The sequence below is a fragment of the Leopardus geoffroyi genome, chromosome C1 (assembly GCF_018350155.1).
Source record: "Leopardus geoffroyi isolate Oge1 chromosome C1, O.geoffroyi_Oge1_pat1.0, whole genome shotgun sequence".
NCBI classification, from domain to species: Eukaryota; Metazoa; Chordata; class Mammalia; order Carnivora; family Felidae; genus Leopardus; species Leopardus geoffroyi.
Window position 1 is genome coordinate 84,840,549 of NC_059328.1, and position 21,566 is coordinate 84,862,114.

Sequence of the window (21,566 nt, forward strand, 5' to 3'; positions counted from 1 at the left end):
TAATGGTGTCAGCTTTATTACTGGTAATGTTGTTTGGAGAATGGCTTAGCTCTGTAAAGGAGACTTCCCTGGCCAGTCTGGCAGCTGAGGATGACAGCCAGAGGCCCCCAGAGGCAGAGCCTACTGACAAAAACTTTCCTCCACGAAACTTAAGTCAGGCGCCTGGGAGCTCCCTTCTCAGCTAGGTCTCAACCTTGGCCCCATCTTTGCTAGCCTTGCGTAGCTGCTTTAGCAAGAATTCTGTTAAGTCGGCTTAGAGAGAATTGCCACCCTCAGTATCTGATCAGATTCCTCATCCTCCACCATCCCCCAGGCGATATCTGATCCCATTGGCCTGCCTTCAATGGGACTCTTAACAGGAGAACTAACAGAAACTAACAGATTTAGCAAGAAACCCCCTACCCTTAATGTCTCCCCTTAGAAATTTTCCATCTACTGACCACTTCAGGTGCTCCTTAGCTATAAATCTTCATTTATTCTTGCTGTATTCAGAGTTGAGCCTGATCTCTGTCCCCTATTGTGATAGTCTTGACACCTATCACAATATTCCTGAATAAAGTCTTCCTTACTGTTTTTTTTTTTTTTTTCAATGTTTATTTATTTTTGGGACAGAGAGAGACAGAGCATGAACGGGGGAGGGGCAGAGAGAGAGGGAGACACAGAATCGGAAACAGGCTCCAGGCTCTGAGCCATCAGCCCAGAGCCTGACGCGGGGCTCGAACTCACGGGCCGCTAGATCGTGACCTGGCCGAAGTCGGACGCTTAACCGACTGCGCCACCCAGGCGCCCCCTTACTGTTTTAGTAAGTATCAAAATATGGTTTTTTTTTTCTTTAACAGTGCCCTGCTCAGTATAGAGTGGCAGAAAAAGGAGATGAGAATAAATCCTCTCCACAGTCAGGCAGAACCCAAAAGGAGAGAAAGGAGCAGCCATAATGTGCATGCATGTCTAATTTTTGCTCTGATGCACATTGGGATTCATGAGTGTTCTTTCTTCTGTCCCACCGTTAATGTTCAATTAGGACAAATAGTGAACATGAACTTCAAATTGAGGTGTCCAGATGTTCACTAAAGCCTTACCGATGTGCCCACCATTAGGAAGAGTAAAAAACACTTGTAAAACATAATCCTTACCATCAAGGAAATCTTTAAGCAATCCATTGCAATTAATTAAACCATACTTAGTTAACCGAAATTAACTTAGTAAGCATCTACTCTGTGCTGAGAACAACACTTTAAGATGATTCAGAAATGTGAGACTTGGTCCTGGGGATGTTCCTCCCACCTTCTTCATCTACCTAAGACTTATTTATTCTTCAGGTTTCTGCTTACATGTCACTTCTCTTCAGAGGCCTTCCTTGACACACCGGTCTAAATCAGCCACCTTTATTTTACTCCCTCCTAATAACCCTGTATTTTTTCTTCTTGGAGCTTATTCAGACTGAATTTTTATTTTTATTTACGTGATTTTTGCTTAGCATCTAGACTATAAGTACCCTAGACTATAAGAACTATGAGATCAATGTCTTCTTTACTATTTTCCTAAGTATCATAATACTGAAATATAGTGATCAGTAAACACTAACGGAATAAATGATTAACTCTTCTTAGAAGCAGAGGTGTGAATGGGCAATAGGGGGTCTTTTTTGATGCTTATGCCTCAAATAATAACAACTGGTAACAGTCTTGGGGTAATTTATAAACTTAAATATTTATGATCCTAAATAACCAAGAGAAGGTTAAATTATTTTGATATTGTTTAATTAATTATTTATTAATAATTAAATTATTATTTAATTTAATTAATCTTTTGCAAAGACTTTAAATGTTAAAGTTTTTAAAAATATATCTATGAAAATGGCTATTTCAGTTATTTTTTAAGTTAGTTAAGTCAAATAACTTTTTTGTTTAATCAACACAGGATTAATGAGATATTTGGGAAGTGAACGTTTATGTATATGAATCGATCCATATGTCATAAAATGTATATTACAGACATTACAGTCCAATGGGAAGAGGAAAGTAAAAAGATCATTTTGGAAGTGATCTACCTAGGAAACTCCTTGGGTAGGATTAGTATAGGTAGAGAGGGCCTACGGAACGGATTCTAGTGACATAGAAGAGAACAGGCAAAGATTCAAAGATGGGTAAGAATATGTGTATGTGGGAATTATGGGGAATCTGCATGAAATGGAGCAAAAGGTCCACATTATAGCAATAGATTGACTAGATGGGTTGAGGGTATTTGTGAGTATGAGGGTAGGAGGAATAAATGTCAAAAGCCTGATGCTCCAAGAAACAGGACTATGCCTTTCATTGTAATAGGGATCCCAGTAACTTCAAACTAAGTAGGAACTCTTTCTCACTCCCTGAATTTCCTCTGGTAACAAAGTGACATAGCCTCGGGGGAAGTCTTTCCTGATGCAAAATGCCTAATACCAAGTGCAAATTGGATGATTATGGTTTTGGTGGAGGTTTTTTCCTCCAATTAATACCAAAATCCTCAGTAAATATGAGCAAGAAGACTGAATGCAGCCACTCTAAGAGTCACCTGGGTTCTAAGGTCTACAGTTGATTCAGATATTTAAAAGGCCAGCACCTTCCTCAGTCTCCATTATGAGCTCAGCATCCCACACATCAGACTGCTGGCCAGAACAACCCAGACAGGAGATAACCTTTATTTAATCATCACAACAAAGGGTTTTACATAGGTTTTAGCCTGGTCTTTTGCTCCTGAGGGTCTAAGGCACATAAACAAAATTCCTTCCCCAACACAATGGAGAGATTGTCTTACATAAAGAAAAAAAGTAAATTGTCCAAAACAATTAATTAAATAATTGTTTGGTGATAATATGGAGCTGTATAAATCAACAGGATTATCAGTGGCTTAGATATATTTGTTACATTTATAAAACACACAAAATGGGAAAATAAGAACTAATACATTCAGTGTCAAGGTAAAGAGTCAGTAAGGTATTACGCTGAACTGATGGGTTAAATATAAAATTTAACAACATAGATGTTCAGACCTATATGCAGTTTCCAAAAAAGAAATTGATTTCATAAATAATGAATATGCTTCCAAGTAGAATCATATACAAAAAGTATTCAATCAACTGCAATTACAACCTAACACTACTTAGATTTAACATACTGGCACCTCCTTATGTTTTAATAGTGCTGTGCATTTTACAAAGTGCTTTTATTTGATGTTAACAACAAGCCTGTAAAATATACGGCAGCAGGAAACATTTAGTGAGCACATAACTATGTGGCAGTATTTTATATGCATTAATTCCTTCAACACTCAGACCAAAATTCTATGTGATAGGTGCTACTATTATCTCCACCTTACACACGAGGAAACAGGTTTCAGAGAGTAACTTGCTGAAGGGGCTTCTTTTATTCCTTTGAGTCTTCCCAGTGCTAAGCACACTCTATACCACAGAGAAAGTGCTAAAAATGATTGTGTGTGAGGGTGTGTGTGTATGTGTGTTACTTCAGCTTAAAGAAAGGCTTCTCCAACAGAACATAAGAAAGAAAATTGGAATAAAATGAGTAGCTTATTATACGGTTTTATATTAGAAAATGACTATAATGATTTCTAACCCGAAAATCTATTGTCTTATCATTTTTAAATAAAGAGGAAGCATATTGATTTCAAATTATCTTAAATGTCTCCCTCAAAATTTATTATAAGCAAGATTAGGAAAATATTAACTATGTGGAGAAAAGTTTTTAAAAGTTCCAAATAAGCAAGTAATTTAAAAAGTTTGTACACCTTTTGTCTGTAGGGATTAGAAACACCTAGAAATAATTCCCCATTTCAGTGGATAAAAATATATGTAATCAATTATTATCTACTTTCTTATACCCTTCCTTATTTTGAACAGATTTAATAAAATTTATAAAGTTTGATGCCACCTATGATAAAAATATGTGATGAAATGAAAAAAAGCAGAAAATTGGAGGTAGAAAGGATAATGAAGCACAGGACACAAATTAATAAACACGATACATATTCAGAGATCCTGTACATTTGCTGCAGATGTGAGAAAATTTTATATCTGAATTTTCTAAAACCCTACAGAGAAACACTGTCAGATTTTTGGTTTGCCATCTCATAAAATAAAGCAAACAGCTTGTTTGGGAGAAATAAACAATATCTGATTCTAAGAAGAGAAAAAAATTTCTCCTGCATAATGTTACAAGCGACATTCTCAACAACGCTTAAACAAGACCAAAGGTTTCATTGATATAGGCAGATAGTTCCATGTTGATGTGCAGTTTCGCATAAGAAACTCTTGCCCATTGCCACAGTTTTTGCTGAGTTGCTTTAAAAGAAAGATATACTTTAGAGAAGATTCCAAAAAAATTAACTTGCATATTTTCCTATAGTCATTCATATATGTTATTTCTTTTAAAAGCTTTTTATATTGGGTGCCTGGGGGCTCAGTTGGTTAAGCGTCTGACTCTTGATTTTGGCTCAGGTGATGATCTCACAGTTCATGGGTTTGAACCCCGCATCAGGCTCTGCATGTTCAGTGCGGAGCCTGTTTAGGATTCTCTCTTCCTCATCCCCTCTTGGCTCCTACGCCCCTCATGCTCTATCTCAAAATAAACTTTTTTTTTTTTAAAAAGGCTTCTTATATTTTATTATTATCAAAGGTATATGTTTATATGTGGAGGCAAATGGTTAGAGAATATATTAAGGGTACTTATATCAAAGGTATCTACTTTAATAAATCAACTAGTTTTTGTCCTATTTATTATAAAAATGTAGTCCTCTATACCCTCTCCATCACCTTCTTCCTGATTTCTCACAGACAACCATTTTCATCTTCTCTATTTCTTTTTTTTTTTTAATTTTTAAAAGTTTTTTAAGTTTATTGTTGACAGTGACAGAGCATGAGTGGGGGGAGGGGCAGAGAGAGAGGAAGAGACAGAATCCAAAACAGGCTCCAGGCTCTGAACTGTGAGCACAGAGCCCCATGCGGGGATCAAACCCACGAACTGTGAGATCATGACCTGAGCTGAAGTCAGATGCTTAACCGACTGAGCCACCCAGGTGCCCCTCTGTCTATTTCGTTTGATGCTCAGCTTTGTAGCATAAAACAACAACAAAACTTTTTCAACGTCAAGCATTATCTACTGATTTTATCTAAAAAAATAAAGATTTAGCTTTTATCTCATACATATATACCCTTCTCTTTCTTCCATCTTCACAATATACTTCTATCATAATTTTATTTATATCAATATTCAGTGTTAACTTAATATAGTTTATAACTATGGAAATAGTATTTACAATGGAACTATATTATATAATTATATTTTCTTTCTTGCACAATTTTTCTTTTCCCCAGAATGCATTTATTTATTCTTTCATTCACAAATAATGACTGAACCCCAGGACGGTTCTTGTTGCTTGGGATGCATTCATAAACAAAGAAAATGAAAAGTTCCCATCACTGCATATTGTACATTCTACATTCTAGTAGAAAAAAAATTAACCACAAATCTTATATTAACTAATATTATAAGGCATAAAATATGTACTATATTAGAAGTTAATAAATGCTATGCATAAAAGGGAATTAGAAATGAAAGTAGGATATAAAATTTTAAATGCATGTATAAGAATATTCATATGCATATTCAATTTACTAATTCTGTCACCTGAGAAGGAACAAAAGCCAAGACAACCCAGATGCAATTAATATACCTGACATCCAGATCTTGGCCTCTGAACACCATTCTCCATTGAAGGGTACCAGGAGTCCTTGGAGAAATGGCTGATTCCAGGGCTAAGGCAAGAAAAACATAAGATAAGCCAGGAACACCTTATAATGGCAAAAATTCTGAAAGTGTTCAAGGAAATAGTGAGGATATGTCAAAAGGACACAAAAGCCAGCTTAAAATGGCTCCCACTGGCCAAATCTGGGACAATGTGAGTATCAAAATAAATAAAAATAGTACTACATGCAGTAGGGGTCCATGTGTCCTCACTGATGGAAAGAAAGATGAGGATAGGGGTCCTTTCTTTCAATAGAAAACCAACTAATAATGTAGACAGAATGATGTAATTAGAAAATTGCCATTTGGCACCCGTCATAATAACAGTTGACTCAAGCAAGATTATCAGTGGATGCTAAAACTAGAAGTTAGAGTTTAAGGGAAGTCAAAGGATATTTGCATAGTGCCAAAGTGTCTACGCACAAGATACCTACTAATTACAAAGGGTAAAATAATAACTTTGCGGGACTATAACCTGGCAAACACCACCTTTACCAAATGATCAAAGTTAATATCTTTAATAATGAGACTAATTGATAGCATGAGTCTCCTGACATAAGGCACTGAGAAGAATTCAGCATTAGATCTATGATACTCCCACCAACAGATCATAAACTGAATCTCACCCTGAGGAAACATCAGACAAACCCAAATGGAGAGACATTCCACTAAATAACTGACCGTACTCTTCAAAAATATCAATATCATTAGAGACAAAGACTCAGAAATTTCCAAATTAAAGAAGATTTAAGATATCTGCATACCAAATACAACACATAACCTTGGATAGATTTTTTTTGGGCTGCACAGGGCATTCCGTGTTTAAAATCTCAATAAAGGCTGTTTAAAGAGGAATCTGAATAAAATTTGCAGTTTATATAACATATAATATAATTATATTTCATCCATGTTAATTTCCTGATTTTGATCATTACACTGCAGTTATATAGTACTCTTTCTATTTTTAGGAAATACACACTAAAATATTCAGAGACAAAAAGGAATCATCTCTGCAACTTACTCTTAAATGGTTCAGGAAAAAAATAAGTAGCAGTTACACCATTGAAAGGACCCATCACACAGTGTATTCACGTAAGACTACTAAAAGAGTAAAGGATGTGATGCATCAGGAAAAAAACAAGCACAGGCCAACATCAGAGAGACTGAGGCTTTCAGTTGTAGCTCTAGGGGTCCTTTCTTGGTCCCACAGAACACACCTCACCTTCCGATTATGAATCACCAAGATTGTCACTGCCTTATCTCAGGAAGGGTTTTGAATCACCACTGACCACAGAGCCAAAAGCAGGTTGCCTGACCAGTCTCAATAGTAGAAACCAAAGAACAAAACTGAAACCAGGTGCAAACCATCAATCCGTACAATTTCTAAAACCAATGCTGATAAACTGCCAAGGTTTCCCCTGATGTTCTGCAGACCCTAACACATATCTGTATCAAGCACATTTCATTCAGGTTTGGCCTGGAGTCAGCACCATGCCCCTGCTGTCTCAAAGATAATCACAGAATTTAAATAGCAACTGAGATTAGACCTAAACTTCCAGTCTAAGCCCCTAACCCTTAGTTAACCATTCTGAATTACAAACCACTCATCACTATTCTTTCTGCATTACTCAAAAGTAATAGAACAAAAGAGGAACACCTGGATGGCCCATTCAGTTGAGTGTGTGACTCAATTTCGGCTCAGGTCATGATCCCAGGGTCATGGGATAGAGCCTTGCCTCAGAATCCATGCTAAGCCTAGAGCCTGCTTAGGTTTCTGTCTCTCTCCCTCTGCCCCTCTCCCAACTCGCATGCTTTCTCTCTCTAAAATAATAATTAAAAAAAAAGAAATAGAACAAAAAAATAGAAATATACACACCAAAATACTAATCATTTGTATCTTCTATTGAGGGGTAAGTTTTGCTTCAAAGAAACATTTCAGTTTACCACATTTCCAACATGGACTTATTCATAACCATGTATGTACAAATTGACAGCTCTTACCTCCTTCCACGGCTAAATATGAACTTTGTGGAAAGTTATCAACAGACTGATTTAATGTAACAGTTAATTGATCCTTAACAAAGTCTCTTCTTTCTCGAGGCAATCAGATTTCATTACAAGAACAGCTTATAGAGTTTTCAAGTTCATCCTCTCAATACATTTGATCAGTACATAATTATTAACCTTACCGATTACCTCAGTGTTACACCAAAATGAAGTTACATTACAACTGTAGTAAAATAACTATAAAAACAAGATCTCAATAAAACACACAGGGACCCTCATGAATACCTGACAAGCTCTAATATTTTGGTATACACCTAAAGATAAACTGGTTGCAAACACAGGCCTAAGTACCTAAACAATCTGGAATAAACTAGTTAAACTTTATAAATATGACAGCTTTTGCTTAGAGTAATCACCACACCTCCTTTGTGAGAAAAATCTTTTCTGGCCTTCAGAAACCTCAGTAATCAAATGAATTCAAAGTTAGGGACCACTAATAGTACACATATCTGGCTATTTCAAATTTAAGCAATCTAATAAAAAAATGTTGCACTGTTGGTAAGCTAAATAGTATTTATCACAATATATTATATAACTTCAATGGATGAATATTTTAATGTAATGAATTACAAGCCAATAACCTTGATTTTAACTACTTTTTATTTTTCTCTGTCTCAATATATTATTAATTGATTGAATATCACTTCCTGAAAGGGAAACTAAATTGCAGAACACAAAAAAATCACAAATTTGAAAATGTTTAAATTTTTACAGATTCTAAAATAACACTTCCACTTAAAGGTAGCTTAAAATATCAGTGAAAATCAACATCACTTTACTACCAAAGAAAAATTTTAACCTATATTTATTTAGGCAACATATTTTTCAGCGATAAAATTCTAGGCTAGGTAATGGGATGATAAAATTAATAAATCATAGTCACCAATCCCTAGGATATTATAGGTTTCTGGGTAAGTCAAATGGGAAAATAAACAAGCAGTTACAATGCAAAGGTCTCTTCATCACCTCAGAAACAAAACAGGTATAAGGAAAACAATTTTTGCCCTCAGAAATCAATACTCAATCAAAGCAGAGATTTGCAAATTCTACTTAAAGAGACTGGTCTGCAGGCCAGTAAAGTTTAGATTATAATCTTATTTAAGTGCAATAAAATAAGAAAGAATGGGTCAATTAGACAAGGGGTAGTTCAGCCACTTAAATAGAGAAAATGAGATTCATGTACAGAAAAAAAGGCAAATTTGGGAACTCTTGTCCAAATGCCATCCAGAAAAGAGTTTTATCAGACTGGCAGGCTTATCTGCTTTGCCTAAAGTACATCCCTTTGTTGTGATCGTCACGTCCAGTTAAGGGAGCCTAATGCCATAAAATATTGAAATTATACAATGTATATAAATTCCCTTGTTCTGATTTCATATTTATCAAGACTCTCTGATAATCTGGCTTTTTCAGTATAGCTTATCTACAGGGAGCAAATGTACTTATCAGACAAATGTGAATGTAAATCGGCTTCCCAGATGTTTCTCATTTTAAAGTCACAAAATGGCCTCTGTTGGGTCTCTTAGTGTGAGTTAACATATTTATGTCCAATTATTCTTATTAACTGAGACATGGCTGAGGCTAGTTTCTGAGCACACAAGGCCAAGAGTCTGGTCTTAGACTCTTGTGAGGTCTCTGGGCAAATAAATAAATATGACCTTGTGGCAATCTGTCTAGGTGACCAGTCGGCCTTCCATATCAAACAACCTTTTCATTTTCGTTGCATTTGTTCTTAAATCTTCTAAAGTAATGATGGTCATATCAGAGATGTACATGTAGCATACCTAACTCTGCCTAGAGTGCATTATGGGGGGTGGGAGAGTGAGAACTTATGCTTCAGCTGAGGCTTGACTTTGCCAGGTGGCAAAGGGGGACCTCCAACACAGATAGGAGATCAAGACTGGATATGGTGGAAATGGAGGGCATAGCTGACAATCAGGAAAAAATTCAAAAACAATACTCAGAATATTTTTAATAAGCTACTGGATAAATAGTATTATTATTAAGCAATATTTTTTTAAATTCTGAGAAGAAGCAAATTTGGGGAGAAATTATTTACATTTTAAACCTAGTGTATTTAAATTAGTTGTTCAATATCCAGAGAGGACAAATTAATAGGTAATAATAAACATGGGCTTAGAAACCAGGACAGGGATATTGACTAAAGATACATATGTAAGTCTCACTGGAATGTAGGAAGGTATCTATTATATACCCAAGGAATATTTATAAAGTGAAAAGAAAGAACTACAGAGAATATCAACGTTTAAAAGGTACATGGAAGAAGACGATCCTACAGAAGAAATATGATTGTGACAAACTTCAAAGAGCACTATTGAATGCCAAAGACAAGTCCAGCATGGATATATCTGAGCATTGCCCATAGGATTTGCCATACTGGAGGTCTCTAAAGACCTTGGAGGGAGCTGCTTTGCTAGTGTATGTGAAGGAGCATAAAAGAGAGAGAAATCAGGTTAATGAGTGAGTAGGAAATAAGGAAATGAGGACCCTCAAAATAATTAAGATAATTCCCTGAATCCCAGAGGTAGAGGGCTGTTTCTTTGCCATTACACATACATATATATGTGTGTTTTGTGTATATATTTTTTATTCGTATTTGTATATGAGAGTCTTGGACATATTTAAAGTTTAAGGAGATAAAACTAAAATTTAAAAAGTGTGAAAATACAGGAGACCCAGTTAGGCTGCTAACATATGGCTGTATTCAAGGGCTCCTGGATGGCTCAGTCAGTTGAATGTCCAACTCTTGATTTCAGCTTAGGTCATGATACCAGGTTCATCATATTGAACCCCACATCAGGCTCTGCACTGAGCATACAGCCTGCTTAAGATTCTCTCTCTCTCTCTCTCTCTCTCTCTCTGTCTCTCTCTCTCTCTCTCCCTCCCTCCACTCACACATGCTCTCTCTCTCTCTCTCTCGAATAAAAAAATATATATATGGCTGTATTCTTACAGATTATCCTAGTTCTTAACTGACCAACAAAGGACAGTTGAATCGTGTACCTTGGAGGTCCTGTGTGTTGCACATGTTGATACACTGGACATCCAGCAGGGTTTGTGTGCTTACAAATATAAAAATGAAGGTATATAGATGTGAACCCTGTCCTATTAGCCCATTCCAATCCTAGGCAATAGCAAGTCTACCAATGAAATATGTTCATTTCCCCATTAGCTTTCACCTTCCCCAAATCCCTTTGGTCCTAAAATTCCCATTTTGCTCACCCACATCAGGTCCTTAATAGCTTCCCTGTTCATAGATTAGCAGAAAATAAACACAGGTATTCAACAAGTGCATTCAGAACTCCCCACAAAATAGATGAGAGTTGAGATTTAGGATCTAATAGCTATTTTCCTACCTGCATTATAGGAAATAAAGTGTTTTAAATCATAGTTTCTGAAAGCTTAATGAGGTTCATTTCATTAAATTCAATCATAAATCCATGAGTACTATGATCACATTGACAGGATTTTCCAGAACAGAATATATTTCACATATTTTTATCCTTTTCTCCAAAATTAAAGTTAAATAAGTTTATAATGAAATGTAATTTACTATTTTTCCTTTAAAAGATTATTCATATAAATAAATAAATGCACAAATAAAAATGTAAAATATCAGACATTGGGCATAAAATAAAGTCACTGAATGTATAAAATACTGATCACACTTCATTTCTGTCAGAACGTGGAATGAGGAGCAGGTAGAGGCTAAGAGGTCAAATTCAAATTAAAATGACCTCCAGCTAAATGGCAAAAAATGGTAAAATATAAAAAAACAAAGCAAAAACAAAAAAAAAAAACACCTACTCAGCTGCCATTACTAGCTAGCATGAGCTCTTAGAGAAAGTACCCCAGTCTCTATGGTAAACTGTTAGCCATTTGTAGAGGAAAATTAAAATGTTAGTTATCATCTTCTCAGTATCACATAACCTACTTGTGCCCATGCTAATAACAAATTAACAATAGCTAATATTCATTATTTATTATATACCAGGCACTATAATAACCACTTTACAAGGCTTCATATAATCCCAGAATCAACCTGAAGTACGGATACAATCAATATCCCAATTCTACAGATGAGGTAACTGAGGCTTTGGAAAGGTTGAAAAACTAATCCAAGATCCCCTAATTAGTAAGCAAAGAAGTCAGGATTTGAACCCCACAGTCTAATAATTTATCCCTTGCCAAGTCTCATGACTGCAAGATGGAAAGTGTTGAGATTTTCCTTGGCCTGGCAGGACTGAGTATTTATAGAAACCTATGAGGCATGCTTATAGAGAGAAGGAGTGAGTTTTAGTTCAGTGATGTGATTTTATAATTACCTGTCTATAGTGCTTTATAGTGTACAAAACCCTTGACATATTCTCTACTTACCAAACCTCGCAATAATCCTATAAGATAGATAGGACAGGCTTTAACTCCATTCCACATTCCACAGATGAGGAACAGAAGCCTGGGATTTGGGTTATTTGTTTGAAGTCGTGTTGATAAGAACTGGCAGGACTGAGACCTTTGTTTCCAGAACAATGCCATTTCCATTATAACACACTACTCAAATGGACACCTATGGATAATTAGGATAGGATAAGCCAGACATCCACAGTGTACATATGCATTCAACTCTGAAAGAAAACTTACTGATTAGCCCAAAAGGAAATGTCAATGTTCAGTGACAATTTTTCAGCTGCCCTGGAGAAATGCAATGTGCACTGACTCTCTGCCCATAAATGCTTCAGCTTTTCCTGCAACTCCTTGGAAGGAATCCTGAGCTTCCCACTCTAGGAAAGTGCTGACTTAAGCTTTGCAAGTGATAAGAAAGGCCTAAGGGATGTGCTCTAGTAAAGAAGTCAAAGGAGAAAGGGCTGGTTGGCACTCGGAGACACAGGAGCTGGCAGGAGTTGGGGGAAATGACGACGCCTCATGATTTCCCACAAATCCTTTTCAAGAGTGATGGATAATTAAGAATGGCACCTGTAGACAGAAAGCCAATCTAAATGAAGTGGTTTATTCCTGATCTATAATGCTCCAGTTGAGCCCAGATTTAAAATATGGCTGTGCAATTGATAGCTAGCTTTTCTCCTCAGCATTTGATCTCAAACCAAATGTAGGTAAAAATACATTTTGCCCCTGAGCGCTTTTCAAGTTACATTTTAGAAATGAAAGAAAGAAAATGGGGTGGGGAGAAGAAACCTTTGAAGAAAATCAACCAAAAGAATTTTGCATGTAGCTATAAATAAAAGGATTCATTTAAAAAATAACTAAAATAAAGATCTAATAAAAAAGGAATTCATTATATTGTTTTTTTTTTACTAGTGAAGATGGAAACCCTTTTACTTCTTTATGCAAATGGATTTCTGGTTTGATAACCAAAATTTCTTGAAAATAGTAAATGCACAGGTGTGAGAAAGCCACAATTCTACATTTAAATGACACGTAGATGCTACTAAAACTGGTGTGAATGACATCAGAAGCCTGAACCACATGTGTTGTTGGAGCACCTACTGAGTATCCATCACGATGATGGGCATTTTAGGGAGGAAAGGCTTTTCTACCCTTTACAAGCAGAGGGTTGGCTCTCCCCTTACAATGAGCCTGCACCTGTGAATTCAAGTTAATGGAGAATGGATACATTCAACCAATGGAGGAAAATGTCTATAAGGAGTGACAAGACTGAATTTGGGGGCAGAAACTAAGCCACACATTTTATTTGTCAGAAAACTGGGCTTTGTACTGTGGACAACCTCCTAGATACTAAAAATACGAAAGTCATCAGTGGTGGTCCGTGCAGCCACTCTAGGAGATAGTAGGCACCCAGAAACTTTATATGGTTATAGAATGCATTCGGCTGTGAATAATAGAAGCAATCCCTTAAACCCCTCACCAAATGTAACACTGGCTTAAACAAATTTAGGCAGTTTTGCCTACATAACAAGAGGTTCTCAGAAGGAAATCTGGGGCTAATTTAGCAACTGCACAATGCCACTGGGAGCCAGGCTCATTTCACCATCCCTCTGTTCGCTTTTGTTTGTATGGTTACTTCATTATCATAAGATGGCTGCTTCACATCCAGCATTGAGTTCACATTCTGGAGAAGGGAAAGGGTAAACACTGCAGGGCAAAAGGCACGTGTGAGCTGAGTCCCTCCCTCTTTAGAGACCTTTCCTAGAAGTTTCATCCAGTAAATTCTAATTTCATCTCATTGACTATCCCTGGCTGCCAGGAATGCTGGCAAGTGTAGTACTTTTCATTTAGTTGAAGCATGATAACCAAAATAAAATTGGGGGCAAGAAAGGAAAGGAAGCTGGATACTGGGAAGGCACGTAGAGCTTTGCCACAGACAGGAAGAAGAATGTGGAATGGCTTGGCTGCTGCTCAGTGTCAACCACAAAGTTGAGGACTAGACTTTGGACTTCCAGACATTTTCATTTCTCTTCATTAACCTATGTTGATGTAATTAACCATTACTTTATCAACCTCCTTTGTATTTTAGGACTGTAACACAGATTGTTTCCCATAAAATAACTCAATTCAATTCAACTACCTTTAATCAGGGATTTATATTCACCAAACACTAGTTTTAGCATATAAGAAACGTATGGCTAACATTTATTTAGTAGTTACTGTGCTTAGGCGTGGTACACATAATCTTACGTCCTTAAAACATTCCCATTAACTACATATTTTATTTTTGTGTTTTGTTCACTGTTGTATCTCAAAATACCTATGAGAGTGCCTAGAAATATCCCAACAAGTATTTGTTGAAGGAATGAATCCTCATTTTACAAATTGGAAATTTGAAGCATAAATAAGCATAAATTGTGTAACATTTAATTTAGTAAATGGCAGAGCCAGATTATAGACCCTTGTAGTCTGATTCCAGAACCTATGTTCTTACCACTATGACAGCTGGTCTCAAGTAGGAATAAACTACTTTCTGATGGCAAAGACCATGGTTTACTTGTCCATTAGTATCCTCAACTACTAACACAGTGCCTAAAGTATCTTGGGTACCAGTAAATACTCTTAATGAATTAATGATAGCCAGAGGAAGAGAGAGTAACCAGTGGATCTACAAATCCCAACCTTATATTGGCTCCAGGACAATGTAATGGGCCTGGCAAAGCCTGACAAATTCTTTCCAATATTTAAGCAACCTAATCTTAGAAATCTCCAGGGAGAACACTCTTCCTCTATATCTTGATATAAAGCTTTCCCTTGCTACATTTTGAAACCTCATTTCCAAAAGAAGAAACACAAACAAAACAAAACAAAACAAAACAAAAAACCCAAACATTTAAAAACCAACTAAAGGAGTAGGAAATATTACTTGAGCTAAAGCTTTGTGTTTATTTAGGCTTGCTATATTTACTGAAAGTAATTCAAACTCCTTAGCTTGCCGTTCATAACTTTCTTCCCGTGAGCTAGTCCTATTCCTATTTTTCATCACTGATCAGGACTTCCTGTGGCCACAGCCATCCTTGGCTTCTTGCCATTCTTAGTGCCTGGTTGCCATGTGGATTTGCACATGCCATTCCCTTAGCATCACTTATCTACCTAGGCTCTCCAACTTTGCTTGCCTGAAAAATTTTGTCTTCCAAGTTAAGCTGAAAGTTTTAAAACAAAGTTGTTACTATTTCAGGCATTGACATTTGCTGTTTCTTCTGCCTGCAACTTTCTCCTACCAGATAATATATATAACTTGTTCTGTTATTTCAGTTAGATCTCTGCTCCAATAATGTATCATCAAATATACTACCACTGATCCTTCTTTTCAAATAATTCCTTCTACTCTCTACTTAACTTGATTTATTTTTCTTTATAACACAGAGCAGTACTAGACAATGTATTTTATATTCATGTTTATATTGTCATCTACCACTAGATAGTAAGATTCTTAGAATCTCGTCTCTTTTGGTTACCATCGTAACCTCAGAACTTAGAATGGTACCTAACATATTGTAGGATTTCTCTCACTATTAATTTGCAGAATAAATGAATCAATGAAATTAATTCAAAAATGTCATGAAAGAAAACTGGCAGAGATCAGTGCAATGTACTCTTAAGAAAGTGACTAAAGCCATGCACAAAGATGACTAAGACAGATCAGCTCCTATACTAATGTAAACATCAGTTGAATCAACTAAAATTGATATACTTTTGGTTCTTGTCCTAAAAGAAATTCTTCATATGTGCATTTTCCTTCTGTGGAAGAAGAGGTTTATGCAGTTATGAGTTTTATCTTGTGGGTTCCATGGGAACAGCATGCTTTATGTAACCAGTTATCCAATTTAAGAAAATTTCAAATATATCCTAAATGAAAAATATTCCAGAGACCCTAATTGCTATACTGGTGATTTTGGATATAGTCCTGAAAATCATAAAGTTGAATATCAACAAACACAATGAAGAGAGGAAGTAATGATATAACTATTCTGCAACCAAGAAATGAAATTTGGAGGTGCCTGGGTGGCTCAGCTGCTTGAGAATCCAACTCTTGATTTTGGGTCAGATCATGATCCCAGGGTCACAAGATAGAGCCTGTGTCAGGCTCTGTGCTGGCAGTGCAGAGCGTGCTTGGGATTCTCTCTCTCCCTCTCTCTTTCTCTCTGCCCCTCCCCTACTCATATGCATGAGTGCACGCTTTCTCTCTCTCTAAAAAGAAAGAAAAAGAAAAAAGAAAAAATGAAATTTTGATACTGCACCATTCATTCCCTGACTGTACAGAAGAAAGTATAAGTGTTAAATTGAATTGAAAACATTTAAATTCACAAATTGAAAATTTGTAAGTAGACATAAGCAAGAACCTACAGACTCTAAAAGAAACAAATTATTAACACAATAGTTGTTGAATCATCAATTCCAGGAATATTTTAAATAGGATTTTTATCCCTTTTGTTAGGAAAATCTAGATGTAGACACATCTTACTTAAAGGTTGAACAATATGACCTCTTTAGATACTCCTATGGACTGAATTGTGTCTCTCCCCACCCCCCCAAAAATTAATTTATTAAGCCCTAACCCCCAATGTGACCCGGATTTATTCACATGTCAGTGACATGGTGGTATGGTTTCAAGAGAAAAAGCAGAAGCGTGTATGACTCCCTGAGGCCCACACTCACAAGTGACATAGGGTCACCTGTGCCACATTCTATTGGCCAAAGCAAGTCACAAAGCTAGATCAGACTCACAGAGTAAGGAATTAGGGAAATAGATGTACCTCTTGATGGAAGAATCTGCAAGGTCACACTGCAAGGCCATGGATACAGGGAGGCTGCTAATTGTGACCTTGAATGCAATTGATTCACATTAGAGTACCTGAGAAAGCAATTTACAAAGTGAATGTGTGAGTGGAAATGGAGGGGGGGGGTACCATATGGGGATAAATCAGAGTTGACATTACTTAAACATAGTTATAATTTAAGCAATAGTACTACATATAGAGGAGTGGGAGTAGAAAGAGTATTCTAATTTTCTTAATGAAAGAGAATTCACTTCTTTAAAAAAAAAGGAATTTAAACGAGAAAGATCTTAATTACATAACCTTAACATGGAGATTTTCACTCTCTAAAGTAAATCAATTCATGTTGTGCTGAAATCTAGGAGATTCATTTCCCCCTTCCTGTTGAATGAATATTTCCTTGTAATAATTCTCTTTATAGAGCACAATAACTACCCAGCCATTCTGTCAGTTCTCTCTGAGTGGGAGAATGTCAAATAATATACGAGAGTCAGGAAAAATGCATCCATCTTTCTGCATGGTGACATTCATGAATCAGACAAAAAGCTTTTAGTAATATGGAGAAAATATGTGAGTTTTAGGCCTAAGTGCACAGAAACAGAATAGAACTGTCATGATTACAACATGTTCCCGGATAAAGGAGGCAAAAGACAAAAAAAAAAAAAAAAAAAAAGTAAGCAGCCTTCAATTTCTTTTAAACCTTCAAAATGATTGGGTTTTCCTTTTTTTTAGGTTTTTCCCCTCCTGGTTTGACAATGGTTAAACATATATATTTTTTCTTGGACAGCACAATCAGAATTACATTATGGTAGTCTCATCCCAAACATAGGTCAAAATTAATTCATGGAATACTTGATAGTTGACACTATAGCAGGATAGTAAGAGGAAGCAATGCATAGTTTGGGGCTTAATGGAAAAAGGAGCTGACTTCTTGAAAAAGAAGTACGAACTTCCATCTTTATTTAATTCTAGTATAAATATATTTCGTGGTATTTTAATAAAAAATTAGGCAAAGCAATAGTTATCTATCTACTCCAAATGGAAAAAAATGTGATATCTAGTATTCTTAGTACTGATATCATTAAATCATCTAGATTTCTTAGTATTGATATTCATTAAACATAAAAGCTTAAATCCTTTCTTTTTTTTTCTATATTTTCTTTTTTTTCTTAAACATATTTGACCAAGTTGGCCACACTGCTTTAATGTTTTGAGACCATTTAGGTACAGTCACCATCTTTGTTGAGGGAAGAAATCCTTACAGAATTGAGGTGCAAAGTTATAACCTGTTAAGGTTCAGGCTACTGCTATGAATGTTCCTCAAGGGAGATAAATGGAAACTGATAGCAAGAGAAGATTAAAGTGGAAAAAGAAGATATTCAATATTTAAGATTTAATGTCTGCCCTTGTAGTTTATGTTCACTTCCTTTATTGTCATCATTATATGATCTATAGAACATAAAATGATTTTTTTCACCAAAATTCAAAATTTTACCAAATAAATATTTAAATGTTATCTCTAGTTTTCAATCTGGGTATGCATTCTGAACTTTAATGTATCTGGGGTGGGGTAAATCTTACCGGGCCCCAGGTCTTGGCCCCAGGGTGAGGTAGTGGTGGACCAGGCTTCCGTTGGATCTTTGTGCCTTAATATAAAATAGGAGACTCTCAGCAAGGTTCTCCAGAAGAAAGGTTGGTGTCAACCTAGTTAAATCCAGAGAAGTCATTTTGAAAATTGTCTCCTAAGATTTGCTTACCAGAAGTACCTAAAAATGGAATTAGTGGGTTCTGCTTTCTTCTACTTTTAAAGGGATTCCATTTCCCAAATATAACATTATAGGTCTACCAGGTTCCAGCAATAGGGCATTATTATGGGTCGGGACACCTCAACAAAGCAAACTTTGTTGTTGCTGAACAAACTAACAAAAAGTTGTTAGATTTGGTGGTGATAGTTAAGCAAATTAAACACTTCTAGATGTTTGTTTAACAAAATCACAAAAATTGCGTCAAAGTAATCCCTGAAATACCTTCACACCTGCTTAGTTTAATGACAGCTACTCTCACCTTTAAAGAGTTAAACCTCAGATTTCCAATAGTTCACAAAAGCAATTTTGAAAACTTTCCTCATTAAACATGGGAACACACTGCCCTTGAGCTCTGAAATAAGAAAATTTCCCTCCAATGTAATTGCTCCGTGTGAACTACTACATAATATTAACCTACTTGGACATCCCAAGAAACTTTCAAGTGGCTCATTACCTCTGAAGATAGCAGTGTACTTCCTAACGTTTTCCAAACTCACTGGAACAGGAAATGGAAGTGGAAAGCAAGGTCTTCTAAAACAGTCATAATATTCATGCTGGCCCTAGCAGAATCAAGCAGTTATTATTCATTGAGTGATCACGAAGTGCCAAGTGCTTCACACTTATTAATTCATTTCATCTTCACAAAACATCGTTGTTTTCCCTTCTTACAATGAAGAAAACTGAGGCACAGAGTGAGTAATATGTCTGGTGTCACAGGAAGGAAGGAAGGAAGGAAGGAAGGAAGGAAGGAAGGAAGGAAGGAAGGAAGGAAGGATGAGAAAGAAAGAAAGAAAGAAAGAAAGAAAGAAAGAAAGAAAGAAAGAAAGAAAGAAAGAAGAAAAAATGGCAAAACCAGAATCTAAATCTCCATAGTTTAATATACTACATTATTCCTCTTCTTTAAAATAATTCTGGCTTCCTGAGAATGATTCAGGTGGGTTTGCTCAGCAATTTTTACTCTGTTGAATTGCATCTTTTATGTGGGAAGAGGACAGGCCAGCTCAGAGCAGCTAATGGGGACTCTGCATCCAGGAAGAGAAAAATGGTCCAGGAACTGTGTCAAGCACAGCATTTCATATTGTACTGTGTGCACTATAGGTTTTAAGCACACCTTTACTATATGTATTACAGTATCTTTGGCTTCTGCCTATTGTTAAAGGTGTGAATGTGTTCAAGGCCCCTGTTGATAATGGAACATGAGCAACATAAAGAAAAGCCCCAGCACCTTAGATTTAGAAGAAACTTAACAGGTACATTTCTTTTGGTTGTGAAGTGAACCCCCACTAGAGATGCCCTATTGGGGCCCACTGTGTTATAAAAATATTGCTGATATATTTTATTAATAATCTATGTGGGAACAATATTATGCATTTCATATGCAGTATTTTAATTTTTATGATACCTCTACAAGATTTTAGAGATGTCCCTATTTTAGAGATGCCAATCTCAGTGCTAGTCAGTGACAGAGATAGAATTTTAACTTGGGTGTGCTTTAATCCAAAGCCTATATTTTTCACTGCTACTCTAGTTTTTCACAAAAGGGAGTCTAAATGTATTTTCTTTTTTTTTTTTTAATTTTTTTTTATTATATGAAATTTATTGTCAAATTGGTTTCCATACAACACCCAGTGCTCATCCCAAAAGGTGCCCTCCTCAATACCCATCACCCACCCTCTCCTCCCTCCCACCCCCCATCAACCCTCAGTTTGTTCTCAGTTTTTAACAGTCTCTTATGCTTTGGCTCTCTCCAACTCTAACCTCTTTTTTTTTTTTTCTTTTTTCCTCCCCCTCCCCCATGGGTTCCTGTTAAGTTTCTCAGGATCCACATAAGAGTGAAACCATATGGTATCTGTCTTTCTCTGTATAGCTTATTTCACTTAGCATCACACTCTCCAGTTCCATCCACGTTGCTACAAAAGGCCATATTTCATTTTTTCTCATTGCCACGTAGTATTCCATTGTGTATATAAACCACAATTTCTTTATCCATTCATCAGTTGATGGACATTTAGGCTCTTTCCATAATTTGGCTATTGTTGAGAGTGCTGCTATGAACATTGGGGTACAAGTGCCCCTATGCATCAGTACTCCTGTATCCCTTGGATAAATTCCTAGCAGTGCTATTGCTGGGTCACAGGGTAGGTCTATTTTTAATTTTCTGAGGAACCTCCACACTGCTTTCCAGAGCGGCTGCACCAATTTGCATTCCCACCAACAGTGCAAGAGGGTTCCCGTTTCTCCACATCCTCTCCACCATCTATAGTCTCCTGATTTGTTCATTTTGGCCACTCTGACTGGCGTGAGGTGATACCTGAGTGTGGTTTTGATTTGTATTTCCCTGATAAGGAGCGACACTGAACATCTTTTCATGTGCCTGTTGGCCATCCGGATGTCTTCTTTAGAGAAGTGTCTATTCATGTTTTCTGCCCATTTCTTCACTGGGTTATTTGTTTTTCGGGTGTGGAGTTTGGTGAGCTCTTTATAGATTTTGGATACTAGCCCTTTGTCCGATATGTCATTTGCAAATTTCTTTTCCCATTCCGTTGGTTGCCTTTTAGTTTTGTTGGTTGTTTCTTTTGCTGTGCAGAAGCTTTTTATCTTCATAAGGTCCCAGTAATTCACTTTTGCTTTTAATTCCC